Source organism: Primulina tabacum, chromosome 6 (assembly GCF_025594145.1).
Source record: "Primulina tabacum isolate GXHZ01 chromosome 6, ASM2559414v2, whole genome shotgun sequence".
In the NCBI taxonomy this organism is placed as follows: domain Eukaryota; kingdom Viridiplantae; phylum Streptophyta; class Magnoliopsida; order Lamiales; family Gesneriaceae; genus Primulina; species Primulina tabacum.
Window position 1 is genome coordinate 42460731 of NC_134555.1, and position 16093 is coordinate 42476823.

Consider the following 16093-nt stretch of genomic DNA (forward strand, 5'->3'; position numbering starts at 1 on the left):
ATAAATTTTAGTATAATTGAAAGTAACGTACGTAAATTTTTTTCATCAAAATTTATACCATTTGAAATATGTGATTGATTACTGATGATCAGACACAGAATGACTAGTTTATGTCCCATTCCTACAGTGGTTCTTGCACTGTTCAAACCATCTTCTCAAAGGAATCTGCCATCTGGTATCTACACACTTCACCATAATGTCGATTTGTATCAGATATTACTAGAACCCTGATGCATCGAGAGATCTCATTCGACCCAAGAAAAAGTTGAGCATTTATCCAATTCCGAGTTTAAACATGCGTGTTCTGTTCTAATACATAAAATATTGTTAGAGTGAAACTATTTTAGACTCCAGTGAGGAGCGAATACTACGTAACATTTATACTTTTTCTTACTATTTCATTGGGGTGAGGGGGCAGTGGCATAGTGACATACATCTCTCCCGATAAGGGAGACGCGGATTCAAACTCATGTAAAAAATGCTTAATACTCATTTGTGCAAACATAGAAGTGGTTTGGCAGGTTTTTATCTTCCTTGTATATGATATCTCTAATTTTCTTCTTCAGAACCACAACCACTTCTTTTCATTGATCGGAGTGGTGTATTTTCACTGATAGCAGTTTTCACCAACTTCAAGTTTACACATAGAGTTCAGAAGAAGAACGAAATATGCACAACCAGATAGGAGAGCACAACACACACACACACACACACACACAAAAAGAAGAAGAAGAAGAAAAAGAACGAAAAATAACCTTTTGATTATTGTAAACAGAGTTCGAATTTTTCGGCTGGAAAGTATCTTTCACAAACTGGAAGGTGAATCTTTGTCCCAATTTGCACAGGAACACAAGAGAACAAATAACATGATCATACACTAAAACTAAAAGTACAGAAAATGGTGAGCCCAAAATATGTTGTCCCCTGAACCGTGATTATAATATGTAACCTAAAAACTTTAGGCTCCTGCGCATATAAAATTACTCTCATGCTCCACAACTACCCCACTTTGAGCTACACTGAAGCTGGACATTTATTTTGCTTTTCCTTTTCCATTGATTCTTTATGCTCAGTTTCTTGAACCTGATATTCCGTTGTAGTTATTTTAAACTGATTAAACAAATTTTTTCAATTGATAAGGAGTTCTATTAAAAACTCTTAACAGTAATAATTCAATTCAATTTTTTCAAATATTATACTTCAATTCAAATATTTTAAAATCTGTATATCATACAACAGTTTTAGCGCCAAATTTAGACGGCGGCACAACCAAGCCTTAAGCATGAGGGTAACATATGCCATTCCCAGATTAACAATCCTTTTGCACCAATTATTTCCTCATGAATCAAACTCACGACATTTTCTTCTAATATCTTGTGAAACAAGTTTCTAAAGCAAACCAAAAAGTCATACCTGAATAATTGTGCAAATCAAATCATTTAAACTGTACAAAAGCCTAAATGCCGCGAGCAATTGGCAACACTCAGAACTTGTGTCACTAGGGCAAATGATTCCATGAGCCATGAGGTGAGTGATTACTTCAGTTGAATAAAATTCAACTGTGATGATTTGACGGCAAATGCAAATAACAAGTCCATTTGAAATTCAAATCAACCTTTGTTGCACATAATCAAGTCATGAAGTACCAAGTTATGAATCTAAACAGCATAACTCAGACTGAAGCATTCCCGATGATTAAGAAAACAGAAGTGGCAGGCCATGTCTACTGCTCATTAAAGAATCTGAAACCAATTTGGACCTACCTTTACAGAGTTGGTTATATAAATACCCCGAGAATATATGGAGTTCAGCATCCTGCATTACTGAGTGTATTGCTTTCTCTACCTGTTTATCCATAACCTCTTTATTCAATGCCTGCATCAAAGCTGACCTTCTTAATCCTCATAATAGTACTATCCCAAAAAATACAATATGCAGAGGGAAGAAACTTGGAGTTTAAGGACAAGAACAAATTTACTCCAACTCACAAAAAGATTTCACAAGAAGACTCCAGAAAGTTGGCTAAACGTGGTAAAATATTAACCAAGGAATACTCTACAGGTTTCAAAGCATATAATAATAAGGAAAAGTTTAGTCCAACAATGATACCGTTACCACCAAGCCAAGCTCCAGCTGTGTCTCAGCCGCCACCTCCAGGACATGTAGTCAGCTTCAGGCCCACTGCACCAGGTCACAGCCCAGGAATTGGACATTCTTTAAGGAAATAGGCTTAGAAATGTGTCGTGAGTGCTGTGAATAGATATGCATGCATCTATGTTTCTCATGCATTCGCTACCGCCCTCGTTATCTCTCAGTTCGGATTATCTTTAGTTCACAACCATGCATAAGCAAGTGCGAAGCCAAATTCATCTTTTCTATTTCAGATGGGCATCAGATAGATATCCATGTTTTACTATTTAAACAATGTATTTATTTTGGCTATGATTAAGGTTCACTCTGCGTTAAACTTGACCACATGAGACATGAAATCACTATTTTTCTTTCTTATTTTAGGGTTTTGGAGGATTTCAAATAAATTTTGTAATAACACATGAACAAATATAAATGTAGAGTATTATGTCAGAACTGAAGAGGTAGATCCTTGGTTTTATTGAATGATTTACTTCCAGTACCAGGCTGGGCCTTAAGACTTGACAGAAAGCAAGAAAAGGTGTTAGAAACTGAACAACAACTGTCCAAAGAATGACTTGATAATCTCAACTGAGGTGATCTTGTCTGAAGAATGTAATAAATCCCTAATGAGTGGACGATATAAAATATCAGCTAAATCAACGTCAGTTGTTATTCTCGTTAACATTGTAAAAGACACGAGCACTGATAAAATGATCAAACATTAATCTAATTATTTTTCACTAAAATTAGATAGTAATCAACATCTATTCAACGCAAAATCATACACACAAAATGGCGAAGTTTGTTAAGTAAATAAACTCCATTATCAGAATGATGAACATTACACTTGATATCAAGTCCGGGATTTGGTACCATAAGATCAATAACATTTGCATGAGTAATTGTTTTCATTTGAAGGGAAAAACATCATTAAAAAATTAAATTTTCCACCCTCCAAAGTTGATATTTCTTTTCCTAGGAACTTGAATTTAATCCATGCAGTAAATACATAAGAAAAGCATTTCGTGAAAAGTAAAAGCTCGTGAATTTGGAAATCCTGCCTGGTAGCATATTCTCACATTTTGACGAGACAACATAAGGAAGTTCACGTTTTTAAAACAGCTCAAACCATTTTCCACTTCATGCATTTTGTTCTCCCTCTAATAATGCATCTATAAGTTTCAACTACAATGAATCTAATAAGATAGAGAAAAAGAAAATTAAACGCTGCACGATAAAATTCAAAACCATTAAGATTCAAAATGCATAGGAAGATCCTCAGTCTTGCCGCAAGGGTCAGTATCAAGTAATATTCTTTTGCACTAGGTGCACTGGTGTAGTATATTGTTTATGATAATATTAAACTATTAATCATGATAATTGTCTACAGGCTGGCACAGTATAGAAACAGATGGTCTCTATTCTCTACTATAGTATGGCTGCTTTCATTTCAACGGTCTAGTGGGACAGCTCGGGGAAATGGTTCCAAAACCCAAGGAACCAACCATGGTATGTCCTTTTGAGGAATCTGTTTCTCAACTCCATGTTGGTGTAGAGTCAAAGAAAATGGAGGGACGAGGTATCACCGTTTAAAGCTCATCATTTGCTTCCTTTAACTTCTTAGAAATTCAACACCAAACAGTAACAAAGTAACACATTTGACATAGTGCAATAGGCACTTAGAGGTTTGATGGCTCTGAAATTTTGGTAAAATAGTACTAGTTTACAAGAGATATTTGATCAAACAACACTTGTCAAATCAAGCGTCCTAGGAATTTAAAAAAAAAATTCCATTTCCCCTGGAGTTATTGAACCAAAGATGCTCAGGTTAATAAATATTCAACAAATACAAGCATACATGTCTGCCACCATTAGTGCCCTTAAATTGTATCATCATTATTCTTCCCGCGTAAAAGTCTGTTTCTTAGCACAATTAATTCATCATAAAAATGCAACAACAACATACATCTTCAGAAAAAGTTGTGCTGCAACATGTGACAGAAAAAATACATCTTCGAGATATTTTACATACTTTGATAAGGGTTTGCTTCAGTTTATGATTATCAGCATATTAATACAATTTACAGACATAACCATTGATCTGTAAAAGCCTGACTACTCAGATTTTGGAGTTTCATTTATGCAAGACCATGAATAAACAAACAACATTGACCAAACAACAAAAACAAGTCAAATTTAACCACCAAAAAGCAAGGTAAAACAGGAATAAGCAAGGCCATTTTTTATGGTTTACAACAAAGTCCAATATTAGGCAACAATATTCACTTCATCATAGAGCAGTTATATTGTGAATTATGCATGTTGCAATAGAAAGTCAAGGTGCTATCATATTATCATTGTTAATCTCAACCTATCAGTTCAAAAGTTCAAGATTTTCATGAATAAAATTAAGCGTAAAGCACAATACAGATGCGTGTGCTTGATTTTGTTGACCAAAATAACTTAAAGCTTGCATATGAGCCGTCCACTTAAAGAAGAAGACATGGCAAAGTGGCCAGTACACAGAATCCAAGCCTTTTTCGGCCACCTTTCCTCTGTTTTAAGCCCAACTGGGCATGTTCTGGTATTTTATTAATCCAAGAAATCTAGGTTTCCAGACCTTATTTACCAAAAATATCATTTCAACCACCACCGCAAATGTATAAATAATAAAGCAACACTTGAACAGAATGAAAAGCCATTATAATTCCAAAGTGAACCCTCAAGCAATAAACCTCATTTTATGATAACCTACCAAAAAATTATAAATCATTTACCAGTGCATTTATCTTTTTCCCTGATTGGCGGACCCATATGATATTTATTTCATGCGCAGACAGAGAAATGACTTCTTTTAGTTATCTGCAGCAACATGTTCATATTGTAAAGTGTACTAGGAGAAAGCCGAAAAAACCAGACAGCGACAGTGAACGGAAGATAGAAAAGAATTATAAAAACCCATGTGACCTATTGGAGGAAATGACGGCTGTTAAATTTTAACTTTAGGAGTAGACAGTGGTGAAGAGCAAAACCGCTAATGCACTCAAGTTTTACCACAACCACACAAAATCACCTCTACGTTGCACTCTGATTAACCACGTGAAGCTCCAATCATATCAAAATAACATAGAAAATATTTCATAATTTTGATCAAATTAGAACCGATTCCTAGCGTTCCCCTCAAATTTAACTTGTAAACCATTGAAATGTTCAACTTAGGTACAAAAATCCCAAGTCTTCTTCAACTTCTTTGGCAGTCAAAATCTTCCTTCAGGGGTTCAAGAAAAGTAGTGAAAACTAGACATAAATGGTGAAATCGGGTTAAACTCTTTCAATAGAAAAGACTCATAGCATGCAGTGAAACATCTAAAATTTGTGAGGATTGCAGCCACACAAGGTTTGACGAAAGATAATGAGATGGATGAATGAATATAAAAGATAAAAATAAAACATGTTCGATCACGCTCTATTACCTAATTAAACTTCTAAATCGTTTAAGAGATGGAGACTTAAACCAACAAAGGTGTGAGGTATTGAGTGTTAATTGCTTTTAACAATGAACACCACCAAATATTAGAAGGAAAATTGAAAAGGTAAAGAATTATGGACTACACGTAGTAGGTCAACACTTTAATGAATACAATTTATGATGGTAAAGATTCTTACACGAGTAAACCCCCAGGCCCCATGATTATAAATACTAAATCAGGTGTGAGTTGGAAACATTGTGTTTCAAAGCAAAATATCATTTCCCTGTCTTCTATCACAAAACAATAACAGCAAACACATAGTCTCAAATAGAAGAAAAAGATCGACATTCTTTTCTTTCAATGGCATGCATCCAGTATCTTCATATCTTTATAATATTTCTTGCATCTCTTTCCTGCCCAGAAATTCAGTTTACTGAGGGAAGGAAACTAAAAGATCTAAAGAAGAATGAGTCTGGTGCTAACAAAAACCAGGAAGGGCTGCAACCTCATGCAACAAAACCCATTAACAATGAGCAAATCCCAGAGAGAACAAAGTACAATCCACATGCCATTGAACAGACACAAATTCTTCCACCAATGACACCATATCACAGTAATGAATTTGGCAGTTCAGATATATCTCATTCGGATGATTTTCGACCCACTGCACCTGGAAATAGTCCAGGAGTCGGGCACTCTTTTACAGGACAAAAAGACAGTGTGAAAGCAAAGGTGAAAGGTTATGAATCAGGTGTAAGACACACTGTTGCGGGAAGAACAGACGATTTTCGACCCACAGGACCAGGCCACAGTCCAGGTGTTGGTCATTACTCCCAAAACATGAACAAGTGACCATGGGTTTAAACAAATGTTCACATGCATGAATATTTATGGTATCTTGTAATTAAAGCTAATATTTTGTATACCCAACCAAACCAAGGGCTCTATTTCCTTCGTCTTGTATGTTGAAATTCGTCACAGGTGAACTACGTACTTGTGCACCTAAATAACCACTACCTATTGCAAGAAAATGAATGAAGCCTCTCTCTCTCTCTCTCTCTCTCTCTCCATGCACATTTATCAGCCATCCATGCGTACGTGCTTATGTGCATTTTCTTGTATGCAAACAACTAGACAATATGCATACATATAATCCTATGATTAACTGCAAATTGGAAGCAGTATACAACTAAGTAAGATGAACCATATATAAATTATATGCTACGCGACATGTCTTAGGAGTTTACAAGGTGCGAGATTTTATTGTGAAAACAAGTTGTTAAGATGTTTGGATGCGGTAATAAAGTTTAAAAATATTGATGTGTACGCTATTACAATGTAAATTTATTATCATGATTAGAAAATTGGACAGTATATTATGAAAATAATGCAAATGAATATTTTGGACATATGTTGGTATATGTTACATTGAATATTGGGAGAGCATAATTGGAAAGTAATAAATATGTGGGGATATTTTGATCATTTAAAATATTAAAATAAGTTAAGATGATCCAGTTTTTTTTATAATAATTCTTATAAGCTCTTATAAGAAAATTTACCAAATATTTTTCAAAGCTAATATAAGCTCTCAAATATCTTATAACCTACTTTAATTTCAGTATCCACAGGCAGGCCTTCTCAATTTAAGAGTGACTTTCAACAGTCACAAGACCAAATATAATTACCCAAAAAAAAAAAAAATCAACTCCATGCTTTGAAGTGAAAACTATTTGCAAGCCAGTGTTGTCGTTATTGTTATCTATCAAGTCCATCAATTCACTTAGGCATGGTTTGGTACACGGGATAAGGAAGTGATTGATAAATAATCATCTTTATCCCATGTTTGGTACCTTTTTAGAAAGCTCGTGATAGCCCTCGATAAATAACTTTATATAAGGATAAAATATCCCTTCTATTATGTGTGATAATTTTAATTTAATGATAAAATACACTACAAATGACTTAATTGCCTTCAATTTATAAAAATCCTAAACCCTATCTTCTCTCATTTCACTTGTGCTTCCATCGATCCTTCACAGTCGGCAGCTGGAGAAAACCCATCTGCAAGCACTGTCGGCGCATGAACAAATAAAAAATATGAACTCAAGCAACAATTTTGAAATTATAAAATTTATTATGACAAGGTTAATTTTGTCATTACAATCTAATATATAAATTTAATTACTCTTATTAAAACCATACCAAACATTAAATATAATATCCTACATCTTATTTATCCTTAACTTATCCTTATGTTATATATCACATGCTTATCCTATTATATGTATGAAACTATCCCTTACTTGAATAGTACACTGAAACAGGAGTAACATGAAAAATAGTTAGGACAGTCCATCCATGCAACATTATGGCTCTTTCCACTTTTCCTCTTTTAACCAAGTCTACAAAATGATGACAAATTTGACGAGTACCTTTGGCAATATAAAAAAACTAAGAGTAGTCAAACACGAGTGTCTTGATACTGAAAAAATTATTAACTTACAATCACATCCCCCAGATCCTCACTTTGCAAAAGTAATTGATTAGAATAAAAAGATTCTGTTTTCCACTTTGTGGGATCTGAGTTTTATCGACAAAAACAAAAATTTAGTCCAAGAAACACAATAATAAATTCAACAAGGCTCAACATAAAATCACCATACTGCGGTAACATCAACATAAACTGTCAACTATCCAAATGGTAAGAAGAGTCCTGTTCATTTGAGAAATAGATGCAATAGATTAATCAATTTTCTTTCCACCATAAACTTGTCCTTGCCACCCTCTTCCACCCCATGGTGGAGCCAATGAGACAGTGCGATCGCCCTTCAAATATAATCCTTTTTCTAAAAAGTTTGAGTTCTGTGTCATAATATATTGGATCGATATCTCCCACATTTACTCCGAAATTGCAATCTTGTTCATGCATATTATGCAAACACATAAAACAGAAGCTGTCAACCAAAATAAAATTTCAAAGAGAAAGAAAAGCAAAAGATGGAACAGCATTCCCAAATGGGGCAAGAACAATCCCTAACCCTAGGATTGAAAAACAAAGCAATCAGCCTGTCCACCACTCCAATAAGCCTTTTTGATTTAAAAAAGGCCAACTTTTCAATGCGAAGAGCCAATTAAACAGCTTCGTGCACTTGCTTACAACTACAAGTCGATATCACACGCACATGCAAGCCATAAATTTTGAATTAACGACTCTCCAACATTATTTATAATCTTTTTACGAATCCATAGGCACCGAAAATTAAATTCAGCAAATTTATACAGTAAAATACAGGAAAAATCGAACATCTTACCTTGGAAACTGAGTACGAACATGTTGAACGAAACTTTTGAAGGGTTTTTTTTTTTTTTAAATCGAATTGTTTATCCGCCACTGATTTGTGAGAAAGGCCCACACTCACACCCGTCCCTTTCTATGTGAAGAGATTCTGGGAGAATTTAAATATGATCATGATTTTGACTGGTACTAGTTAATTACAAATTAAATAATGCCAGCCACAAAAGGGCGAATCTTGAAGAATCTCGCCCTTTTGTTCGAGATGTCCCGTGGATTCCTCAAACGCTATAGAGTGATCACGCTGCTGCATGTGTTTTTTTCTCAATAAATTCAATTCAAACCGAAATGCTAATAATTACCGTTCCAAGTTACAAATAATAATAATAATAATTAATCATGATTTTCTAAGTAAAACTAGATATACAGTTTTGGATGGTTTCGCAACGATTTTAGACTCGTACCTGATATCAGTCGAGTGAGTTCATCGTCTCATACCCAAGTCTAAAAAGGAACCAAAAATAATAGTTACAGGATACTGCATGTTTGCTTTCTCTTTTTCTTAACTCTCAAGTTCCCCTTTTCTCTCTATCTTCTTGCTCGAGAATAAAAAATTATTCAAATATGACATCAAAAAAGAACATATTATATGCTCAATGCAAATCTTTACACATTAATCTGTTATCTAATTGAAAAAAATTATGTGAATGATGAATTTTTTTTTGTGAAGGACGATTGATTTTTGATAAATTTTTGATGGTTTTGAACTCGAAATTTTTTTTATATATAGATAGATTTTAAGAAACTTGATTGATTTGAGGCGAATACAACCTCTATAACATAGTTTTGATTTTCACTGAGTTTTCATATGTGACGTTGCAATCTTGCGTAATTATAATACATGACCAAAAATATTTTGTTGAGTGATTGGATTGAGTTATCTAATTAATATCTTATTTCACACAATACATGAGATTAAATATTATTAGGGAATTTGTATTGTACGTGTGAAAATAAATATCATCATTTTTACTATAATTTAGCTTACTGCATGTTTTTGTGTTGATGATTCCAACAATTTGTATTTCATCTGTTCATTGCATTAGGATTCCAACGTTAGATACATTATACATGCATGATGGTATATTTTTTTAAATAAAAATCTTTTAAAATTGTCTCACGGGTCAATTATGTGAGATGCATATCCGACCCTACCCATTAAAAGTATTAATTTTTATATCCAAATTATTATTTTTCATTACAAAAGTATTATTTTTTCTTAGTTATATATTACGAAGAAATAATGTATAATATATACCGATTTGAATGAAAAATATTATTTTATGTCAAAATCATATTGTATAATATATATTGATTTGAGTGAAAATTATTGTCTTTTATGTTAGAAATATTAATTTTCATTGCAGTTATATATGAAACGGTTTGATCCGTTTTATGAATATAGATACTTGAGACCGCTGCACATGAGGCTTATTCAATTTTTTTGTGGATGTCGTACCTAGTAAATAAATTAGATTATTTACATTTCCTGTTGGATTAATTTTTCTTGCATTATGGTACATTATTATTAGAGTGGGATAATAAAATATCAATGTAGTGTGTCAAATTTTCTTAACAATATTTCTAAATGTATTGACATTAGGTTATATAGTTACTTTCGATTAAAATAAAATTAATAATATTTTATCGTATGATAAATAATAAACTATAAACATTCAAATTATTTGGTGTTTTTTTATTAGAATTGCCACCATACTATTTTATAGGGTGCGGCTTAAATTTTTTTTTTCAAACGCAATTTATTTAATAAATTGAAAGTGACGTTGTGGAGAGATTTATTTCGGTTAGTTTAGGAGTCTTTTTTTTAAAAAAATGATGAACCCTACAAGTGTATGTTGCTACATTTTTTAATTTTAAATATGTTCTTAAAAATAATTTTCAATTTTATCATTGTTCCATGAAAATAGAAAACAAAATTAGTTTTATAAGTTGGTTTGTTTTCGGTTCCTCAACTGATCAAAGTATTATCCTCATGAATTGTCTACTTGGACATTTAGTGTCCTTAAAAATCGTAAAACTGATCCTGTAATTTGTTCTGTTTCGACCTTAATTTTGTCCTAAAAATAATCAAAGTTACTACACACTAATTTGCATCATTTTCTTTTGGTTCTTTTTGGTTGAAAACCACTCGAGAAAATAAAAATTATTTACTTACCATTGAATACGCTAATATGGCATAGTATTAATAATAATAATAATTAATAATAGATAAATAAACAAATAATTAAAACAAATAATAATATTAAAAAAAATATGGCCTCCAAGTTGGCCATTTTTCTCCATTTTAGGCTCCATATGCATCTTCCAATAGCTACTAAGCAGTTGCAGTTGTCTCCAGCCAAAGGGAACAAAACCAAAAAAATAAAAATCAAGTAGTGCAAGAATATCAGATTTTGACCAATTATATATAAGAAAAAAAAAAGTAAAGTTGCAGAACTAATTTACCATTTTTTTTCTTGAAAATAACCATTTCAGATTTAGTCTACAGTGATTGAGAACAAAATTAATGTCGTTCGTGTGGGATGTTTTATTTATTTATTTTTACTATACGTGTGAGCTGATTTGAACGTGTTACATGTCGATTTTTTAATGTACAGGTGAAAAAATAACTCAAGTAATTAATATAAATTAATACTTTCGGGCCTGAACAATAATTTTAATATAAACTGAATTTTAAAATTACTACATTTGTATACAAATTATAATTATATTGGAATATTTTATTATCAAATTTTATGTTGAATTTTCATTTCACGGTGTTATATTTTTTTTAAAGAAATATAAGGGTACAAAAATGAAGGCATTTTGGAGGGCGGAGGCAAAAAAATTATCATAAAGAATCTCACATTTAATATCATAGTATATATATATTAATCCTGAAATTTGAAGTATTATTTAAATAATTCTATGATGAACAATATATATTTTAAATAAATAACGATGGAAAAAATAAATTTATATGGTCCAAATTCGGTAAATTTTGAACAAATTAAGACTTCATATAATCTTAATGAAATGTTGCCTCAACTCTAGGGCGGGTTTGGACTAAAGTAAAAATTTTACTATATAAAATATCAAAATTGTAAGAAGATAAACAAATGAGACCAAAATTGTAATTTTTTTGTTGTATATACGAATAAATCATACATCAAACACTTTGGGTTTTTCATGATAATTCACGGGATCTGCAACATAAAGATAACAAGACTAAAAAAATGTTAGCAAATTCAAAGTCGAGGCAAAAGACATAACTCTCTGTTCTTAAGAAGAATTTGACCCGTATATGTCACCCCCGAGACCGGAGTTAGTCGACATCAGCGTTGTTCATCAATCACATAATCGAAAAACAACCAGCCTTATAGCACAATATAAAACCAGTTTATATTATAATTCAAAAGAAATGACATTGTCTTTACAACCCAATAACCAAAAAGAAACGACAGCGTCTAACGTTACAACTGAATAAAACTTAAACTTAAATTTTAAAATCTCCAATCTCGAGTTTCACCAGCCCCAAAACTGGTTCGACTCTTCTTCCTCAACATGTTCCTCGTATTTATCTGGGAAATGATTGTAAGGGGGTGAGTATTTTGGGAAATACTCAGCTAGTGGGGGCCGAATCGAGCACAATATAACAACATGCATAAATTTCGAAAATCACATGATTTGCATAACATAATTCATAACACATGCATAACATTGATCAGGCACTGAGATTCCTCTACTTTATATGGTTTATTGATATGAGTCCTCAATTTTTATTTCTCTAAGAAGGCGATGACATATAACGGTTACAATCTCACCGTGTAAGGGCCATAAACATATCATATTGGGATTTCCACCCATATACAGTCGAATCCTCACAGTACCCAAAACCATATGACAACCAACACAAGAACGGAGTAGAAGAAGAACATGTACTTGACCGCATTTTCAAAAACGAAATAAATATGCATACCAAAATTTAATCTTTAAAATAAGCTCTCACTTGCCTTGGTTTTTGAATGCTAAGACGTAGGTGCACGGCTTTGTGGATTGGATCGCTTCTTGCTCCTTGTTCGGGCAGCAATTCAGCTCACGCTCTAGGCTGACTTTGGACGATTTTTGGTGCAAGGTTTCGGCTAGGACAAGCTGCTGGAATTTCGAATTTCAACTAGGAATCTCGAAAATAGGGTGTGAGAATGGTTAGGGATGATGTAGTATTTATAGGTGAGGGGAAGGGAGCTTAAGGTGGCAGCCAAATCTTGCTCGTTTGGTAACGAAATCACACGATTTTCCTTCCATTTCGTCACCAAATCTTATCATTATTTGATCACAATTATTCCTTGATTCAGCACCCTTTTGATTGGTTCGAAATTTAGGTGGCTAGGTCAAAGATTTTGTGAAAAAGGGTTGATGGTTTCTTTCCAATTAGTCTTGTATCTATCCATCCCAATAATTAAGCATGTAATTTAGTAGGATTTTCGAAATTTGCTTGCAATATTCACGCCTTAATTCCTCTAAACTTGTATGATATTCCAATCTTGTAAATTTCCTTCCTAAATTTTCGAAATTTGCATGCCTTAGTGTATATATATTATTAACTTGATATTAAAGATTTTCAATGAAAAAAATCTCCAATATATCTCCCATTCAAGAATCCAAAAATCTCCAGCTCTTAAAATTTCCTTGAAATAATGCAAATATTAATTTCAAGATTTGAAAAAAAATCTGGTTCTCAGAGTACATGGTACTAACGGGATATGACAATCATATCTCAAGATACGACTTCCAACTTTTGGTAGTAGCACTACAAATCACAAGTTCCATGATCAGAAAATGAAGCAAACTCTCTTTTAAAAGAAATTAAAAAGAATCGAGAGTTCAAAATGAATGCAAATGATATTTATTTATTTGATCATCTCAAAGTTGATGTTTTATTATTTTTCATTGTGTTAATTCATTCGAATGGATTGATATTTAAGTCACAAATCTATATATATGGCTAAGACACACCTTTTAATTTGGAAACAAATATGCATAAAAACTCGCAAATTTTGTCAAACATCTAGCGCCGTCAGGCGCCTAGATGCCACTTAACGGGCGCCTAAACGCTTCTCTCACGGTCCTAGAAAATTCCAAGGTGCAGAGAGAGTGCTTAGACACCTCCTCTGCATAACATGAGGAACCTAGACCCCCCCTACTGTCTGGATTGTTCCAGGTTGTATATGGGTCTCTAAAACGTCTCGCATTGAGCAATCTGTTTCGAGTTTCATATACTTCTTGATTTATTTTTCATTCATAAAGCCTTAAGTTTATCCAACACATATAACATACAAGCAGTGGCTGAGCCACATTACATGACACCCGGCCCAATTTTTTTTAAAAAAAATTATGTGTAAAATTTGGATTAATTTGATATTAGCCCGGGTAGATCAATTTAAAATATTAAAAAATTATAGAGTTTAAAATTCTAGCCCGGATAGAGCCATAGTCCTGGCTCCGCCACTGCATACAAGGACTCTAGAGACGAAAAAATCCTTTTCTGAAACATTGTTTTCTTGTAGAAATAAAATCGGGATATTCAACGAATAAAAGTAATTATGGAGCTAAACATACCAAAAAAAAAAGGTATACTTAAATGCATGTGGGGAGACTAATATTTAAACCGTAAACATTATATACATATATATTGTTTTGATCGAATAGCGGCCATCCATTGTACTAATCATTACATATATAATATTAATTCTGGGAGAGAATTTAAATGCATAATTTCCTATTTTAATTTAAATTGTCTTTATTTCTTTTATTATTATTATTTGAAACTGAAGTCTTTATTTCTACGGAAGAGGCGTGCATGCTTAGTGAGTGTGGGAAGAGGCGCCATGCCCGCTAACTATTTCGCTGTTTAACAGCTATACATGTCCACCTCTTTTAAAATCTTTTCGGTACAACCACTCGTTTACATAATTATTTATATAATTCTTTACCGGGTTTGAAATTTTATTGATTAAATGCGAATATAAAATAAGCTAAAATATTCAAAAAGTTTTGTCGGAATTTTTTTTTAAAAAAAAGGTGTCAAAGTTTTAGGGTCTAGAAATTCCTAATATTATTTATTATGTAACTTTTTTTAGAGAAAAAGGATCGTTGGTGTTTTAAGCACATTTAATTTAATTCCGCGGTCGAAACCAAAATTTCGTAGTCTTTTGTATGTATAAATGCACGTATGTCATGTGTAATGTACAATCCACAATATATGGGATATTATTTGTATTAAATTCTTTTGTTATTTTTAATTTTATACTTTCTTATAATAATTTTTATGTTATGAATGATATAATCATTTAAAAATTCAAATGTTGGATAAAGATAAAAAAAATTACTAGTTTTAAAAATTTTAGAAAGTGGATATGATAGTGATAAGGTAAAAAAAATTTTACTAAAATAAATTTTATAAAAATTTAATTAAATGAAAATAGAGTACTTTTATAATTTTAGAGAGATATTGTTGGTATTACATCAAAGTTAGTTACTCTAGGTATATCAAAGTTATTTTTTATATATATTTCAAAACATCGATGATCCCTTCTCGTTTCTTCTAGTTTTTACTTGATGCCTAATGAACTAATGTAGGGTTTTTAATTATTCAAATTCTTGCAATATATGTCAAGAAAAGCTTGCATGCACCTCTCGCATATGGAGGAATCTTCCTGGGTGTTTGGGGGACCTGACCACATGCATTCTTTTGACCCTATAAATACATGGCTGAAACAAGCCCTAAAACTCACAATGTTTCTTCCAATTTTTTCTCTTTTCTAATACACCCTATTTTCCCTTAACAAATCCTCTAATTTTCCAATACAATTAATTAGCTTGTTGTCTATATTTCACATGGCCAAATCATTTGCTTGTTTGATTTTCATTATTTTCATCCTATCAAACCAAGTTTTTCATATCGAAGGACGATTAGTGTCCCCGGGAATGAATTTGAAAGATGACATTGCCAAAAATGGAAATCATGTTGTAAACCCTAAACGACGTGGATTGCGTAGGTTCAAACTGGATAAAGGGCACGAGGATTCTTTTCGACCTACAGCCCCGGGTAATAGTCCCGGTATAGGTCATGATT

General features: G+C 32.6%; 1 long non-coding RNA gene across 1 annotated transcript; it reads right to left on the bottom strand.

Annotated features, from left to right (window-relative positions):
- Nucleotides 1–155: 155 nt before the first annotated feature.
- On the bottom strand, nt 156–2244 carry LOC142549705 (uncharacterized). The gene is made up of 3 exons (XR_012821244.1): nt 2110–2244; nt 756–1875; nt 156–186 (listed from the first exon to the last, which is right to left on the bottom strand). It is a non-coding gene; the product is annotated as an uncharacterized LOC142549705 (long non-coding RNA).
- Nucleotides 2245–16093: the final 13849 nt, after the last annotated feature.